The sequence below is a fragment of the Hemicordylus capensis genome, chromosome 1 (genome assembly GCF_027244095.1).
Source record: "Hemicordylus capensis ecotype Gifberg chromosome 1, rHemCap1.1.pri, whole genome shotgun sequence".
NCBI classification, from domain to species: domain Eukaryota; kingdom Metazoa; phylum Chordata; class Lepidosauria; order Squamata; family Cordylidae; genus Hemicordylus; species Hemicordylus capensis.
Genome location: NC_069657.1, coordinates 137,907,958 through 137,927,160, shown reverse-complemented (window position 1 = coordinate 137,927,160; position 19,203 = coordinate 137,907,958). Strand labels below are relative to the sequence as shown.

General features: G+C 42.8%; 2 long non-coding RNA genes across 2 annotated transcripts; one reads left to right on the top strand and one right to left on the bottom strand.

Annotated features, from left to right (window-relative positions):
• Positions 1–3,751: 3,751 nt before the first annotated feature.
• On the top strand, positions 3,752–12,854 carry LOC128340815 (uncharacterized). The gene is made up of 2 exons (XR_008313994.1): positions 3,752–3,815; positions 7,900–12,854. It is a non-coding gene; the product is annotated as an uncharacterized LOC128340815 (long non-coding RNA).
• LOC128340814 (uncharacterized) lies at positions 5,034–18,837 on the bottom strand. The gene is made up of 4 exons (XR_008313993.1): positions 18,798–18,837; positions 18,632–18,690; positions 5,984–6,029; positions 5,034–5,380 (listed from the first exon to the last, which is right to left on the bottom strand). It is a non-coding gene; the product is annotated as an uncharacterized LOC128340814 (long non-coding RNA).
• Positions 18,838–19,203: the final 366 nt, after the last annotated feature.

Here is a 19,203-nt window from a genome sequence, read left to right as displayed (position 1 = left end):
ACCAAGATGTGTCACAGTCTCTGCCCCTTACTGCTGCTGACACAGCACACAGGCACCGCCGCACTGCCAGCCCGAGAATGGTGAGATGGGGCACTGCTGCTGTGCTGGCACTCAGGGCTTGGACAAGTGAGAGCTCCCTGCACCAGGGAGGGGTTCTCCCAGATGTTGCTGAGAGACAGTACAACTCCCATTTCCCACTCTTGCAATGGCTGGCCACCATCAACACTAGGGACAATGGGAGTTTTAGTCATTCTCAGCAGCGCATACATCTGTGGATCCCTCCCTCTTGCAGGAGCACCCGCTTGCCTAGTCCTGAGGGCCGGAAGGCAGAAGCGGCACACCATCTATCACAGAGGCAGGCTGCTGCGTGTGCAGGAACAGGAAGGAATGTTTCTGGGAAGCTATGTCTCACACATGCTTACGTCCAACTAAACACACACACGAGGGGAGCACACTGTCACAGAGGGTTTGCTTTGTTTTCCTTTAATGCTGAATAGTGTTTGATTTGTTTCAACCATGCATGACACCACGAAGCCCATGATGGAGGTGAGTGGCGCGTCCTGGCCTGATGCCACTATGGCCCAGCACCACCACCACCCATCCACAGAGGCTGTGGTTCATGGGGGGTGGGAGGCAGGAGGGAGAGTTTTGGAAGATGCATGCTGATATGAAAGAATTGCTTTCATTGACTGTTTTGAATTGATGCTGAAATGAAAATGATGAATGTCAATGTGATAATATATGATGCTGATGCTGATGGTGTGATGATGAGTTGTTGTTCATGCATTTCTGTTTTCTAATGTGGCTTGCTTTCACTTGTCTCTAATGTTTGTTGTCTGAGACTTTGCTTTGCTTTTTTCCACCCATGGAAGGACTGTGATTGAAGCAGCAGCACATACACACATACACCTGCCCCCACCCCCCACTCCCCGCCGTGGCCAAGGATGAGCTTGCTGCTGGTGCCCTCACAAATGTCTGTCATACAGACTTAGAGAGCACATAACATTCTGAGGCCATGGCCAAAATTTTAACCCTAAACCCACTAACCCTTTCGCAGAGCACACATTCAAAGATATACTATGTTTCCCCCCTACATAATCTCAAGTCTAGTAGTATATCTATCTATCTATCTATCTATCTATCTATCTATCTATCTAAAATTCAAATGCCTTGGTTTGGCTTGTTGTTGTGCCTATGTTTTGGGGACATCATGGATGGGCACAGGACAGGTTCTCTTCTCTCTGTGTGTGTGGACTTCCTTGCAATGCAGAATGGGGCAGATGGTGACTTGCAGCAGCAGCAGCATTTTTATTCAAACTAGAGTGCTTGCATCTACAATAGGTTGTGCTGGTGCCACAGGCTCCGATCCGTTGCAGAAATGACAAAAAATGTGGCAAAAAATTGTGTGCTGTTGTTGTCAACTTCACTCTTCTACTTGTGTAGGGGGGAGGGGGGACAAACCTTGCTGTTCCACTGGCAGAATGTTGTTTTGCATCCTTATTTAACCCACTTTTATGGCCGGGTGCCACAGATATAGCTGTGTGTTGCTTGTTGATAAAATGTTTGGCGGGGGGGGGGGGGGGGAGGGCCAGGCACATTTGATGCTGTTGTTGGCCCTAGTCTTCTGCCCTAGTCTGCTGCATCTGTGAAATCACACTTACTAGGGATGTGCACGAATCAATTTTTTTGTTTTGAATTGTACCTGAATCAAAACACCTCCAATTTGTTTTGGGTCCAAATCTGACACACACACCCCGAATCACCCCATATTTGATTTGTAACTGAATTTTCAGAATCTGAATCAATTTGGATTTTTTAAAAAGGATCCCAGAGCCAAAAGAGTGGGGGTGGTAGTGCCCAAAGGGTGGAAACTACAACCCTAATTTTAAAGAAATTGGGCAAAGGGGTGATTTTAAAAGAATTTTTGAAGTTTACACATCTTTAAGATTTTTCCCATAGGGAATAATGGAGATTTTAGCAGCCTTAGTTATAACTCTGGCGGGGGGAGGCAGTGGCACCAGGGTGGCCCAGGGTGGATTTTGGTGGGTGGTAATGCCCAATGGGTGCAAGGAAGCTTTCATCCATATTTCAAAGGAATTGTGCAAAGGAGTGATTTTTAAAGAATTTTTGAAGTTGGCATGTCTTTGGGGCAGATTTGGGGCAGAAAGGGGGGTTTGGGGGGGCAGAAGAGTGGGTCAGGTGGTAGTGCCCTAATGGTTGCCTCCAAAGGAATTAGGCAAAGGGGTGATTTTTAAAGAATTCATGAAGTTTGTGCATCTTTAAGCTTTCCCCCCATAGGGCAAATGAGAGTGGATTCATTTTCAATTACAAACAATGAATCCACTCTCATTTGCTACCAGAGAATCTACACTCAGAACACCTCAGAAACAACAAAACCCAGTGCCCCATGGACTTGTGGATATGGGCGTGGTTGGCACCCTATGTGCACTACACCACTGCTCACTCTGTGCCCCCCAGTGCCCCCCAAGTGGAGTTATGGGGCTGCTAAAATCCCCATTATTCCCTATGGGGGGAAAGCTTAAAGGTGTGCAAACTTCACAAATTCTTTAAAAATCACCCCTTTGCCCCATTCCTTTGAAATCTGGATGGTAGCAGACACCCATTGGGGCACGACTACTCGACCCACTGTGGCACTCCTAGGAGACACCTACAGGCAGAAATCGGCACTGTCTGTCCCCATTGTCCCATAGGATGCAGCATATAACAACAGTAGAGCTTTGTAAAGAACAAGGTTTCCAAAGGTCACACACATCCACTGTGTCACTCACCACATCCACTGTGTCCCACCATCCCCCCCCGAAATGCAACTGATCTACACACAAAAGTGTGAAACAACAACAATGAAATGCACTGCCTCACGCGCCCCCTCCCAATGCAGGGTAACAGCAGCAGCACCAGCAGCAGCAAGTAAGTGACAATCTTGTGTTTTGTGCTACAAGTATTCCCCATCAGCCCCAACACCAGAGCCTGCAATGATTTAAATTGCATTTAAATTAATTAAATAATGCATTTATTTAAATAATGCATTTAAATAAATTAAATCAATAATTTAAATTAATTTTCTATTTTTAAACGGGATGGTTTTGGTTTTATCTATTGCCAGCCATGTGGCTTCTCCATTACGAGGCTGAATTTATCTTTTCCCAAAATGTGTCCTTTGATCCTTACCATTCCCAATGTAAAAAGGCTTTTTCTGACCAGTGGTTTTATTAATTAGCAATTTCTTTTCTTTTCTTTTCTTTTTTAAAGAAACCTGGCATGTCTTTTTAGCTTTGGGATTTCAAAATGTTGAAACGATCTGGTTAGAATATGTATATATATTTTTCTTTCACGCTGTATGTTTTGGGCGGTTGTACGTAAGTTTTGGGCAGTATACATATATGTTAAATTGTGGTGTGTGTGTAGTTTTGTACTATGCTGCCCAGGCGCGTAACAACGATCGGGCAAGGGGAGACAGTTGTCTGGGGGCCCCACTGCCTGGAGGGGCCCCCCAGAGGCACCTCATGTGACTCCCCATTGCCCCCTGCCCAGCCCCAAGGCCCCTCAGCCACTTGCCCTGTTCGCCGTCTCTCCAGCTTGTTCTCCTGGCCGGCAATCCAGGCAGCAGACAAGCTGCAAAGAGCTCCTTTTCTCCCGCCTCTCAGCTGATCGGTGGGTGGGCGGGGCTTCCACGGAGGCCTCCGTGTAGGCCGCAGTGAAGCCTGAACTTGAGTAGGGCCCAAGCCAGCCAGGAAGGAGGAGGCAGCCAGAGTGGCCACCACTGGTCTCTGCAGCAGAAGACCCCTTGCTGCCAGGTAGAGTGTGAACTCCTTTTTGTGGTTACCTTCCCCCCACCCCCGGATATATAGGGATCTGCCTGCCATAGGGCTTTGATATGGGGGGAGGGACTGAGAAGTCTCTGAATATTTATTTTTAAACAGCTTGGAAAATTTGCTGGCTTAAAAAAAACTATCTAAAAAGTCCTATAAGTGGTTTGTTTCATGGCAAAAATTACAAAAACTTCTGGAAGAAACAGTATTATATGTATTTTATTCATTCATTCATTCATTTATAAATGCACTTATGTTCAAGTCGTTTTGCAACCCAGAAGGTTGCAAAGTGAGAACTGTGAAGCATGTGTTGTGATTTTATTTTATTTTATTTTTCTTGTGTGTGAACTGCTCCCCAATAACTTGCAGGGACTTCAGGGTAAATCTCGCCAACATGTGAATGCAGCACCTCCATTCCAGAGGAGGTGTGTGTTAAAGGGCTTTAAAAGCCTCCTGTGAAAAACCTCCTGGAATCAAACTTGACTGAATTTGTTCAGAATTCTGAGAAAACAAACATAGGCTCACCCTGCATGGTTGAAAGTCTCCTTTGCTAATCTGCAGCGAGGGGCCCATTTTAATCATTCATCTTTCTAGTGTGTTCTAGGCATTAAAAGTAAAACAAATGTATAGTACTCAATGTATATCACTATATATTGCGACGTGTGCGTGTGTGTATTCAGTGAAATGTATTTCCAGGCAGCATACTTATTTTGGAATATCAGACTTAAATCCTTGGGGGCCTGGGGTGTGCGGAGGCCCTGGACTTTGAGTGGGGGGGGCCCATTTTAAAATCTCGTCTCTGGGCCCACTCCAACCTTGCTACGCCCCTGATGCTGCCATTCTGTGGGTGTTTTTTTTTAAGTCGCAGACTTTTTAAAAAAATATTGTTATTAAAAAAAAAATATTTCTATATTTACACAGGGAATAGGAGGAAATCAATTTTATTGATTGTGGTTTTGTAGTATTATGCTTGTCAAAACCTGAAACCAGCACATGTTTTGTGCTACAAGTATTCCCCATCAACACCAACACCAGTGCATGCAATAATTTAAACTGGTTCTCTTCTTTGGTGTTATCTATTGCTTTGGTGTTATCTATTACCGGCCATGTGGCTTCTCCATTACCAGGCTGAATTTATCTTTTCCTAATATGTGTCCTTTGATCCTTACCTTTCCCAGTGTGAAAAGACTTTTCTGAAAACTGTTTTTTATTAATTAGCAATTTATTTTCTTGTTTTTTTAAGAAATCTGGCCCGTTTTTTTAACTTTGGGAATCCAAAATGTTGAAAAGTTCTGGTTACAATATTTATATACTTTTTTCTTTCCCATGCTATATATAAATGTAGTTTTGTACTATGCTGCCACATTGTGGTCTTTAAAAAAATAAGTCACAGACATTTATTACAATTCATTAATAATAATAATAATAATAATAATAATAATAAATATTTCTATATTATACAGGAAATTGGAGGTAGTGCTTTTTTGTTGATTGAAGTTTTGTAATATGCTTGTCAATCCCTGAAACCAGCTCTCAGCAAAACATTTTTCCTAGAAAGAAAGAAAGAAAGAAAGAAAGAAAGAAAGAAAGAAAGAAAGAAAGAAAGAACGTTTATACAATGGTCTTAATCAAGAATGGGTAAATAAATAAACTTACCCAGCCTCTATGCTCAAGGATCCAGACAGATTCAGTTCTCACATGGTAATCTGTAATTACCAGTTCTCACATGGTAATCTGCTAACTTGGGTGGTGATTATCTTTATTTAGCAGAGGGAGAGTAACTGGCCTTATCCACCCCCAGCACAGTACCTCCAGTGACTGTTGCTGGTGTCTATCTTATGTTTCTCTTTAGATTGTGAGCCCTTTGGAGACAGGGATCCATCTTATTTATTTATTATTTCTCTGTGTAAACCACCCTAAGCCATTTTTGGAAGGGCGGTATAGAAATCAAATAAATAAAATAATAAACAATAAGTACTTCCAGTGACTGTTGCTGGTGTCTGTCTTATATTTCTTTTAGATTGTGAGCCCTTTGGGGACAGGGTTCCATCTTATTTTTATTTTTTCTCTGTGTAAACCACCCTGAGCCATTTTTGGAAGGGCGGTATAGAAATCAAATAACTAACTAACTAATAAAATGGACCATCTGTTACCTGTTTTCATTGCTTACAGGCGCTTGTAATTGTATTGTAAGCAGGCCTGCAAAGAGAAATATAGTTAAGATCCTGCCTTTATTGATTTTTCCATCAATAAATTCAGCTTTCATTACAATTCTAAAAAGGTTTTCAATAGCTTCTATGGTACCCAGTTCTCAAGATGTCAAAAGGGGCTTGATTTCATTTTTCATTTTCTGTAATAGATTTGTATATTTGTTAAAGTTTATTGGTTTTCCACAAGCATAATCTATACACTCTAAAGCTTTGTTATTGATATGACAACGTTCTATCGATAACCACCCAACCCCACCGCTTGCTAAAAATGGCTCTGTGATTCTCTGAGCAAACCCTAATTGAAATGTGTCTTCTCTGTTCATCGACATACAGCAATAAGCCCTGGCCCCCACCCCTGTGGTGGAGAAAAGCCAGAGCTGTGGCGGGGGGGGGGGGGAGGTCAATGTCATTCTCTATGTGTTTGCATTACATTTTCAGTGCCTTCTATACTATTAAGGATATATTTTGTGATCCCTCTAGACCCATTTCAGACAGGCTTTGGGTGGCCTATGGGATGGAGACTGCCTTGGTCGGCCTGATGGATGATCTCCAATTGGGAATTAACAGAGGAAGTGTGACTATGTTGGTCCTTTTAGACCTCTCAGAGGCTTTCAATACTATCGACCAGAGTATCCTTCTCAAGCGTCTGAGGGGGTTGGGGGTGGGAGGCACTGCTTTGTGGTGGTTCCACTCTTGGGCAGATTCCAGATGGTGTTCCTTGGGGACTGTTGTTATTCAATAGTCTGAACTTTGGTATGGTGTCCCTTCGGGCTCCGTATTGCCTTTGATGTTGTTTAACATCTTCATTAAACCTTTGGGAGACACCATCAGGAGATATGGTGCAGGGTGTTATCAGTATCCTGATGACACCCAAATCTTTTTCTTAATGTCAGCATCATCAGGACAAGGCATAACCTCCCTAAATGCCTGCCTAGAGGTGGTGATAGGCTGGCTGAGAGATCACAAATTGAGACTGAATCCAGATAAGATGGAGGTACTTATTGTGCATGGTTGGAACTCAGGAGATGACTTTGACCTGCCAGTTCTGGATGGGGTCACACTTCCCCAGAAGGAACAGGTACACAGTTGGGGGTGCTCCTGGACACAAAGCACTCCCTGGTGTCCCAGGTTGTGGCAGTGGCCAGAGGTGCCTTTTATCAGCTTCGGCTGATATGCCAGCTGTGTCCATTTCTTGAAATAAATTACCTCAGAACAGTAGTACATCCGCTGGTCACCTCCAGACTTGACTACTGCAGTGTGGTCTATGTGGGGTTGTCTTTGTGCACAGTCCACAAACTGCAGTTGGTCCAGAATGTGGCAGCGAGCCAGATTGGTCTCTGGGTCATCTCAGAGAGACCATATCACTCATATCTTAAATGATCTACACTGGTTGCCGATAAGTTTCTGGGTAAAATATGAGGTCTTGGTTATAACCTATAAGGCCCAAACAGCTTGGGCCCTGGGCATTTAAGAGAATGTCTTCTTCGCTATGCTCCACACCGCCCATTGAGATCATCAGGAGAGGTTCGTCTACTGTTGCCACAGGTTCGTCTGGTGGCTACTCGGAGATGGGCTTTCTCTGTTGCTGCCCTGAGGCTTTGGAACATGCTTCCTGCTGAAATAAGAGGCTCCCAATCTCTTACAACTTTTTAAAAGGCAGTAAAGATACATTAGTTCACCCCGGCTTTTAATTAGATACTGTTTTAATAGTTTTATTATTTTTTTAATAGTTTTAACATTTTAAATTTTCAATTGTTGTTGTAAACCACTCAGAGACTTGCATTTTGGGCAGTATACAAATATGTCCAAACAAACAAACAAAAACAAATAAATACATACATAATTTTTTCTGATTACAGCAGAACCTATTCATATTCTTCTGAAAATAATGAAAGAAGGGTGGGAGCTGTGAAAAGGAAGCATCTTGGCAAGGGTAAGAGAAATAATTATCCTTTAAAAGTGTATTATTAATCTATAATATCTTGAGGAATAACAGTTTGTGTTATTCTTGGTTACAGCCGTGCAGCCAAAGGACAACCTCCCTTTAAAAAAAACCCCAAAAACCAAGGCTGTGAGGAATCTGGTAATTAAACTCTGTATTTAACTAGGCAATAGAACCCTGATGCCTTTGGAAACACACTTAACACAGAGCAATACCAAAGTTGTGAGTTTAATTAGACAATAGCACTGTAATCAGGTGCTCTAACCCCTGGACCTTAGGGCTCCAGTCTGTGGCCTCCAAAGTCCACGAGGCCTCCAAATGGCTGGGGGGGCCCTCCAGCAGCCACCCCATGCCCACCCGGCCGCGCCCAACCTCTGCTTTGTTTTTATTTCAACTGCCTCGTGGCGAAGGGGTGGCTGCCGAGAGGTGGCTGCTGGCAAGGTGAGCCCAGCTGTCTTTCTCCCTCCCCCGGTGGCGGTGGCCAGAGTGATGCTGAGCCTCTACGTTTGGCCCAGCATCTCTTTCTACCTGTGAGGTGCAGTTGGAGAGAGCATTGCAAGCCCATGATGGGGGAGGGGGAACCTCTGGGGGACCCCCCCATGGCCTTGGAGAAGCCCCCCGGAGGGGGTAAATTGATTAAAAAATGGTTTTTTTAAAAAAAAAATATTCATGAACCCTCCCTCTGAACCAAAGTGGGGGCGAGGGGGTTGAGGGGGTCCAAAACTGAACTCGCCTGGTCTGGTTCAAGTCTGGTTTGGACTTGAACCAAACCGGGTCAGCTGGTTTTGTGCACACCCCTACTGTAATGCAATTGGTAGCATACTTCACAAAAAGTTGTGAGTTTGTGCCTCACCTGGTAAATTAGTTAGAATTACAACAACAGTCCTATGAGGTGTCCTGTATTACAGTTTTCTAACTCCAGTGTGTTCTTGGTTTTAGAACGAGTTTTAATGCAGGTGAAACAAATCCAGGCCTTCTGCAACCGTGTTTCAATGTTAACATGATGATCAGCTGTGCAGACCAACTCAGGGCAGATGCAGAAGGCCTTGGCTCTTTGAGCTTTCGTAAAGCAGAAATACAAAACAGCAGCCATGCACTGCCTCAGCACTATCGATGAGCACAGGGTGCACATAAATGGAGCCATTGCCAGAGGTATAGGAAATCCTGACCTGGCTGGACTCTGTAGTGATGTGACATGTACTACATAGTGGGAAGAGGGTTCCACCAGCCTTTGATGCGCAAGCAGTTTCTGATGCTGAGCCTACAAAGCTGTCTCAAACAAACCCATTTGCTTTTTTGTAAAATAGTATTTTTATCATTTTATCCATCATATAAACAGAAAAGCATAAGAAAAATAGGAATAACAAAAGAAAAAAAGTAAAAAGTAAAAACAAGACGTGATCAAACAATACAAATACAAGGATTCTCGTTACAGTCTGTTTACTTCCACCTTAGTTCTTTACACCATCATCTCTCTCTCCCCTTCTCCAATCTAAAGGATAAATGGCTGCAAATTTAAAAACATTAACAGTAAGGTCAACAATTAGTGTACCTTTCAACATTAAATTTCTCTACAAAAAGAAACCAAATCTCAGGTGAGGAACCAAACCCTGTGATATATTATATTGAATAAATTGTTCCCATGTCTGAGAAAAAGAATCTTCAGATTTGTTCTTAATATATGCGGTAATTTTGGCCATTGATGCATAATCCCACAGTTTAAGATACCAATTGTCTAGAGACGGAATCAGATTTGTTTTCCAGAAAGAAGCATAGAGGATTCTTGCCACCCTTATCATATATAAAGAAAGTTCAGTGTATCTTGCTGAAATATATGGTTTAGTGAAATTTAACATAAAACTCTCTGGCGGGAAAGGAAAATCTATATGCAAGATTTGCTGCATCTTCAAATGTATTCTTTTCCAAAAAATTTGTGCTTTTTAACATGTCCACCACATATGATAAAAAGTATCTTTCTGTTCTTTACATTTCCCCAGAGTATTCATCTTTGAAATCTCTGCTGGGGTAATATACCAATGAAGGTACATTTTATACCAGTTTCCCCTCAAGGTACTATTCACTGTAAATTTTATGTTCACCTTCCATTGAAATTCCCACAGTTGCATCTCTATTGTTTTATTAAAATTCTGCATTCATTTTATCATACAGACTTTCACTGCTTCTGATTCCAAGTCGTATTTCAGTAGTAATTTGTATAAGACCCAACAAATGCTCTGAGTTCTTTGTTATTAGAGTTTCAAATTCTGTCAAGTCTCTCAGTTTTCCACTTTGCTTCCATACTTCTTCTTGAATTATACTGTTAATCTGTGAATACAATAGCCAGGAAGGATGTTCATCCCACTCTTGATTTAAAGATTGAATGGATTTAATTTCTGATCTTCCTATCATAAGACTTTGCACATTGTATGCTCTGCATTGATCAAATTGTTTTGCATGTTCTTCTCCACAGAAATACATATTCAAGATAGAGGCTATAGGTGACAATGCTGGACTTATCCTTTTTTATACTTGACCCAAACCTTTAATAGGCTGTGCCTAATTGAATGATTTTTGATTTCTACATCCACTTTCTTTACCTCTGTCCACAAATATCTGTGTAGGCCATTAGTCATGTCTGATCCTTCCATATTTGTAACCCATCCATATGGAGCTTTGTTCCACTCTGCAATCCATGTTAAACAACTGGCATGGTAATACAGCTTCAAGTTTGGGGTGGCTAATCCTCCACATTCTTTTGCGTCTTGCATAATCTTAATTCCCCCCCCCATTTTTTCCATTTCCATTTCCCCCAAAAAATAATTTTATGCAGTTGAGTAAGAATTGTTCTATATTTCCATCTTATATGCTGTATCTTTTCCTTGCTTCCCTTATTCATTCTCACACCAAATACATGTTTATATTTGCCCCTCCCCGTATTGACTAATACAGCCAATAATAAAATCCCAAGCAATATAAACAACCACATGATAGCAGTAATCAAAAAATAATTCTATGCAACTAAATAAGAGCTAGTTTGTATTTCCCACAGCTATATTATTTCTTTGCTTGTATCTTGTATACCCGCTAATTAATGGTTGAGAAAGGGGGGAAAGGCAATATTTCCTTTTCACTGACCTCAACTGATATAATTAAACCAACTTTTGAGAGAAAGAGCAAACTACACTTCCATTCAATAAAACTGGAGAGTTCTCTGACAATCCACAAGGTCTTTTCAAATCTTCTTAAAGTCTTCTTCTGCCTCTTCTTCAACTATTCCATTATATAATTAATTGGCATTAATCATTCACTTAGTTAGTTAAAACTTTATAATCCACGCAAAGGCCTTGATAAGTTTATAATCCTTAGTGTTTGTTATCCAAGTAGTCAGTCCAATAACTTTCTTAAAGAGGAATATATGTTCCCATTAACTTATTTGTCTCATTTCATGTTTAATTGTAATCTTAGTATGGATATTCCAAATATAATCCTGCATCTCCTCCCTGTTGGGGACACCCTGACCCCAACATTAAACCTAGAGTTACCAACCCAGAATTATATGGAATCCAGGCCTGTGTCTGATTCCATTTTATTAAGGAATAAATTAATGCCTGAATTCAGATGCACTGATCAGAGCATGACACCCTGGTCTCATGATTGCCTCTGCTAATTGCTCTGTGACGGACCAGGCAATCCAACACTGTATTTTCAATGTTTGTGAAATAGGTACTCAAAAGAGATACAATGGCTAAGCTTGGTCTTCTATCCAAATGCTAACATTTAACTTGCTATCAGATAATGTATCTGGGAAGGTAGGAGCTGAGCTTGCATTTCCTCTTACAGCAATGCTCACAGCAATCATGGATTATTGCTCTGCTCTGCCTAAAGGGGATAATCCTCAATCTCTCTGAGAGTCATTCACTATGTAGAATTAGAAGTATTGTTACACCCAATCGCTGTCTTTAGAAATTCCACCCTAGGTAGATGCACACAAAGAAAACACCTATAGCTGTGATTCTTCTTTGCTAACACCTTTTAACACTCTTGGGGGACCAGGTGCCAGAAATCTGGGGACAAGAAAAGATGCTCATTTGCAGCTCAGAGATGCAGATTTGCTTTGGGCAAATCTCAATAGAACAATCTCCTCCCCGAAAACAGGAGATGGAACTCACCCTGGACTGAGCTAATATCCTAATTACTATTAATAATTAAAAGACACTATCCAGAGGGTAACAGCAAATTGTCACCTTTTGGGGATCCAGGAAGGATGAGGATATTTTGAATAGACTCTATGGATATCAAAGGAAGAAACAACTATAAAGAATGGAGCTCACTGAACAGAGAGCTAGCAATCTTTGCCTAACAAGCAATATTTGCTCATGTGCGTATCCCAAGTGCTTGCTGTCTAGCTGCGTAGTAGCACAAGCATGGAACCTGCAGACAAGAGACTGCTCAGTGATTCTTGCCACGGGATGAAGAACCAAGGGCTGACTCTGCTGTGAAATCCAGCACAAGCTCCTTGCACCTGAAGCCTGCATCACTCTCAAGCTCCAGCAATGAACAAGTCCTTTGAAGCCTTCTTCATGAACCTGGTGAGATGCCTATTCAACGCACAGTGCAGCCTCCTCCCCGCTTCCCTCCTCCCTACTAATCACTGCCCTCCCTTTCCTAAGACCTCCCTTCTTTCTTCTTTCTCTGCTTCTCTCTAAATGTTTTATTAGGATTTGTTAGATAGCTGTAATTACTGACTGCACACACATAGGTTAGCTACACATTGCACTACACCTTGAATCAGAAACATGTTTTTAATTTGGATGACCTGTTTGAATTTCATCCTGATGAGCAACTTTCTATAATAAAGCCCATTGAACTTTCTGATTGTGTCTCTCTCTATCTCTGTTTGCACGCCCAAATCCTACATGGTCACCATCTCCAAGAACCAATTCAGTTTATGTGTGATGTGACTTTCCCTCTTTCCCTCTGAGCATATACAGAGTGCAAAACCAGGTGTAGTTCACAACACCGCTGTGGTTGGAAGTAGCCAACTGATTTCCAGCTCCACCGGATCCTTTTCCAAGACAGGAAGCTCTCTAACGCACTTCTCAGTTTGGCATATCTCCAAACTTTTTCTGTGAACTTCCACTCCAAACTGGTTTTCAACCAAAAAGGGTAAGAGAAAAAACAACAACCCAAAAAACAGCTCCCCCTTCTTTCTTCCCTCTCTCCGATTCTAGCCTTTCCCCCTTCAGTTTTTAACTATTAGCTGCTAACTGATGATTTTCTCCCAATTCGTTCAAGGACCACTAATAAAATAGAGAAACAAAAACAAAGACACTCTACACAATTGAAACGTATAGTCTCCGATTCTCCATCTTGGCATGTTCCCAGATTTTTCAGAAATTTTCCATACTGGCCATCCAGGGAGAGGAACCACACAGTCCCTCCCCTTCTTTCCAAAGAACACTTCTCAGATGATTTCTATTAAAGTTTTCCGTTTTTCTCCTCCCGCCCCCCCACCGGCCGCTTATTTCCACATCTCTCAGTTTTTAATCTGTCAGTCCCATTAATGAAAAGGGGAAAGTCAACGTACTCCACTCACAGTCACTGCCGTCTTATCAAGTTGAAGTAGGAGAAGGAGGGGGGAGGATCTGTCCTTGAGAATCTTGTAATTTAAAAGAGTTCAGAAAAGAATTCAAATACAAATACAAAAGCAAAAAAACAAAAAGAAAGGGTAAGTGGTATTCAGCTGAACCTATTTAGCTGATTAAATTTGCTGTCTAATCATGAGAGCGTTATAGCTTATTACAAAGCCCAGAGGATGCAGACTGCCATGGAGAAAGGACTATATCTCTCTCCAAAGCTTAATCTGCTGCCCCTTGGTCCCCGACTGACTCAGGTTATCTTTATTTTCTTCATGATTAGCAGAGAAGCAGCAGTTGCTCCTCATTGGTTCGCTATGACACCGGAACTGGTTTTGCTAATCCACAGACAAGTTGAAACCAAAATCAAGTCAAACTGGAGCTGTAACTCTCAATTTGGATCTGGCTGTGAGGAACCTGTCAGGCAGTTCTGAAGAATCAAATGCCGTTAATGATGTGTACCTATAGCCCATCAGGAACTGGGAAAGGGTCAATGACCATTATAGCGCAGCATGGTTAATCTTTACCAGAAGCAAGAATCATCAAGTGTTGGTGCAGAGATCATTTCCAGTACTTCATCGTTCGGGGGAGGGGGCCACCAGAAGAATTTAAAAATCTGAGCCTTCATCATTATTATCTTTCCTCTGAATGGGAGCCTAAGTTCTCCTTTGTCAAACTGGTTTCCTGCCCCACTGTGCAATGCCTTAGATAGTCAGATATTTTACTACAGCAGCGATTAGGTTTGTAAGCCCTTGTTTACTCAGAGGTATCTTCAGTGGGACTACTCGACACACTCCACATAAACATGCACAGGACTGCAGTCTTTCAGGCCGAGACCAAACAAGATGCTGCCCAAGTATCTTTGTTTGTATTGAAATGAAGTGGCAGGATGCGCACTTGATGGGAAGAGTAATAGGGAAAGGCAGGGGCGTAACCAGGGTAGGGCAGGCAGGGCACGTGCCTTGGGCGCCGCTGAAGGGAGGGCGCAAAAGTGCCTGCCATGCCCTGCCTCCGCCCCCACCATGACAAAAATTTCTTAAAATTTTTTTATTAAAAAAAAAAATTTCCGAGTCCGGACTGCCGGCGGCGCCCCCTCCCCCTCCCCCTCGGTTCAGGCGAGCTTCACAACTCGGCAGTCGCAAGGTCTGGGTGGGGTGGGCACTCTCCCATTGGCTCCTGGTGGTGAGGGGAGGAGCGGAGAGCTTGCACAGCATGCTGCCCTTGTGTGTGCTGCTGCCGCTTCTGTTCATAGCCAACCTGGCTGCTGACGCGAGGAGAAGGGAGTAGATGGGAGCAAAAATCCATTTATTCTGCTGCCTGCCCTTGTGAACTCACTGACTCTTTCTTGCCGCCAAAGTAGGTGTGCTTACAAAGCAAGTATGCAGGATTTGAACCCTTGCCGCCAAAGTAAGTTCAAGATTAACTCGATACACTACAACTTATTATTTTTATTATTTTTGCAAGTTATCATTTATAACTTAAGCGCTAAGTGTCAAGCGATTCCCTGCCTGCCTAGCCTGCGCTCAACACCACACTATCTATGATTCTGCTGGGGCGCGGGATGGCGGGCGGGCGGGTTGCCTGAGCCCATACGCCCTGCTCCTCCTCCTCTTCACTCAGTCTTCGTTGTTTGGGCTGGAGTGGAGGAGGTGACGCCACATCCTCTTTGCAGCCTCTGTCCTCAGGAAAGCTCCCCTCCTCCCCAACATGGCACCTGTAGCCGGCTCTCAGGAACTTGGCGGCAGCGGGGAAAAGCAGAGACCCTCCCTCCCTGGATGCCTTTGCCAGCCCAGAGTCTCTCTCGGCTGGAGAAAGCCAAACCCACAGTACCTATTTCTTAGTCGCTACTGTCTGCAGCTTTTGGATGGGGCTGTGCGGGAGTGGGGATTGGAAGCAGCGGACTGAGCAGCCCTCTCCTCTATGAGGTCTACAGGAGGAGGGGTCTCCACCAGTGCTGCAGAGATGGTTAAAAGATTCGCTCTGCTCCTTTGGAGCTGTGTGGCTGGGACTCTGAAATGCAGCACAGGGGAAAAACTAGAGACACTTTTCATCTGGACTTTGGACGCCCACACTGGCTTCCCCCCCCATGGGACTTGGGCACGGGCAAGGAGAGATTGTACTGGCTTTAGTTTTTACCAATGTACTTATTAATCAAGTAAATGGTGCCAAACAACCTGAGCTCTGCAGAGGCTTGACAGGCACAGGATCTCAAATTAGTTCTGGCCACTAGTTCTCCCCTGGGGTGGGAGAGAACACAGAACAGATTGATTTGTTAAGTCTTGCTGGGAAACTTCCTCCCAGCTCCCCTCGCGCTGCTGCCCACTACTGAACCCTTAGGTAGCTGCTGTGCCAGCAGCCAGCAGCCTCTCCTCGAGCGGGCACCTCCCCCTTTGCCGCCGCTGCGCGCCCCTAACATCGTTGAGTTTGCTGTGCTGGGGCTGCTGTTCTCTATGCCGAGCTGACTGCTAAGCAGCCGCAATGCTTGCCTGCTGGCAGCTGCTGCTCGGCTTGGAGGAAGTTTCCAATCCCAGCCCAGCAGCAGCATTTGCATGTCCGCTCGGCAAAGAGAGCCTTAGTTTGATGCTGGGTTGACTCGGACTGTATGGGGAGGGAGAAGCTGGCAGGTGGGGAGGGACAGTGTGTGTTGTTGGGCGCTCAAGGAGGAAGGTGTCTCTCTCGGCGGGGTGTGTGTGTGTGCGTGCGCGCACTTAACCTGCACACTTGTTCACAAAGAAACAGTCAATGCATAGAAACTGAGGGCAGAGGTAGTCATGATCCTACTTTCCACTCTGCATTGACTGTCTTTCTGTACGCCGAGTTGCGAACATGTTAGAAAGGGACAAGCTGAATTTTAAAGCAGCAGTTGATCCATAAATGGCTGTTGAATGCTGCTCCTTTTATTTTTGCTGGAGCCAGACCCAAAGAGAAGAACTTGCAAAACTGAAAAGAGCAAACCATCCTAAATATGATGGGAGATTGTAAGAGAGATCTGCAGAATATGTGCTCCCATTTGGCCATTTCCTTGCATCAAAATCTACCCACAATGACTTGAGCAAACTTTGTGGGTGTTTCAGGTTGTCTTATTTAAGCCTAGTGAGGGCATGGCTGTGCTTTAATAGCTTCAAACAAATAGATTTAAAAAGCAGGGATTTAATGCCAAGTGAATGTAAGTTTCATCAAATAATGAATGCTACATTTTCTGTTGATATTCTGAAGCTCTGATTCTGAAGCTCTGTAAATATCATAAAAATCCTTGCAGTTGATTAAAAGTCTGTGTGTGTGTGTGTGTAGCAGAGGGGAAGGAGGGAGGATGGAATGATAAATAATTGAATGTCCAGTCTTTGAGGAATCAAGTTCTGATTGATTATTTATTTATTTATTTATTTATTTATTTATTTTAATTTATTATTTATTAGGTTTCTATACCGCCCTTCCAAAAATGGCTCAGGGCGGTTTACACAGAGATATAATAAATAAATTCAGATTCAGTTAAGATTCCATGCTGCAGACCCTCCACTATTTCACAAAGGAAACTTCGTGAAGTATTTGGGGGTATGCTTGTAGTGAGACATGCTTGTAACACACTATTCTGCAAAAGCCCAGCCTTCCACTGATTTAAAAGCCAAGAGGGTGTTTGCTCTTTTGGTTAAACACATATATTCAATTAACGTAATTGTATGATGATCTGCTATACCAGTTTAAAATTTTGGGGGGGGCGGCGAGGTGCAATTTCAGTGCTTGCCCTAGGCGCCATTTTCCCTAGTTACGCCTCTGGGGAAAGGGGCTCTTTTTCTGTGTTGCAAGTTACAAGCAAGATAAAACCTGAACCTCTTCAACAATGGAGAGAGAGAGAGAGAGAGAGATGAGAAATACAAAGTTCTACAACAGTGAGGCTTGGAAACAAGTTCAAAGCTACCACGACTTTGTACACTCTGAAATCCTAGCAATCTCATTTTGCTTATCTATATCCCTCAGTCACTGTTTTACCATGATCTTTAGCTTCTCCAGATCTTATTTGGCTTGAAGTGATGGGCCCATCCCAATAACATTAAATGGTTAATGGAGGGTGAAATGATTGTTTAGCCAGGACCCAGTTCTCCCATACTATGTGCAGAAGGGAGCTGTGTATTTCAAAAGTCTACCCAGTAGCAGTCCTGCATTGCTCTAGCTGGCACATTAACAAGGACAGAATTGTGCTGTTAGAGTGTTTGCGTAGGTGGCTCAAGTACCTTTGAATGCCTCAAGCACTATTTATATGGATGTTGGATCACTGGTACTACAGAAGAGCAGTGTTTGTAATGAGAAAGGACATCCTAACCAATGTAGTGTGTGTTTGCATTAGACTGAGGCAGGAAATGTTTCTGGCCCCATGGGCAGAGATACTCCAGAGTATGTTTTCCTCTTCTTTTCCCTTCCCCAAACGCTTCTTCCACTTGCCATGCTTTTCTTTTCTTCTTCTCTCACCCCAATCTCTGGGCAAGTTCACACAAGCACTGTTTAAGTGATATAGAAAAATACCATGCAAAGGTAAATAGTGAGGGACCAAAAATTGCTATTAGTAGCGGAGGCACTGCAATTGCTGCAGAAAAGCCAAAATTCAGAGGAAAGGAAGGAAAGCACTACACATGAGTCCGTATGACAAATTCTGGATGCTATATTGTAAATGTAAGTGATAAAGTCATATCAATCACTAATCTAGAAAACTAGAACAAAAAGCAGTGATCTGGCAACTAATGCTGCACATACATATACCCAAACTCATTGACTCAAATAATGAGTGAATAATCATAACAAAGAATGAACGTACATCTGGACAAGCACATAAATATACTGCAAATTATAGTATATAAATCCATATAGAGACTAGTAAGCACTCCAACGTTGATAAAGATTCCAAATGAGTCACAAACGTAGATATATGGAGTAATGTCTGAGCATGCATGTGAAAAAATATAGCATCACAAAGGGGAGCTGAAGCTTCTTGCCAAACTGGAGAAAGTCCAATAGGCTTACCCGGGATTCTTAAGCCCATTTCGGATGATCCTGATCCTTCATCAGAGACCACAATTATTCTGTAACAACAAGATAAGAGCTAACAAGTCTCCCAGTCAAGGATTTTCACAGATAATCATAGTAATGTTAACAATATCCTCCCCCTTATACACACAACGATACATACCAACTTTCCTCCTATTTAAGCTTACAATCTTTATAGAGGCAACCCTTCCTCTTACCTCTTCTTGAGGAGAAAAAACGCTTACTAGTCGACAAGCTGCAAGGCTTGAGAATATATAGTCCGATACCAATTAAGAAAATTCTTATCAGGTGAAAACACCTACAAATTGGTCTCTCAAGGTAATGATAAGCATGTAAAGGCATCAGCTGTGTACTGTCATCACATCCACCAGCAATATGATTTATCTGAACTTTCAGGTTGTCAACATTATCATCCTTTTTTTTAAAACTGCCAAAGCAGTGAGCTGGCACACAATTCACTCTGCTTTTCAGATCTTAAACATATCATATCATTAGAAAATGTGTTGCAATTAATTATTGCAAGAAACACTACCTGCATAGACAATCAT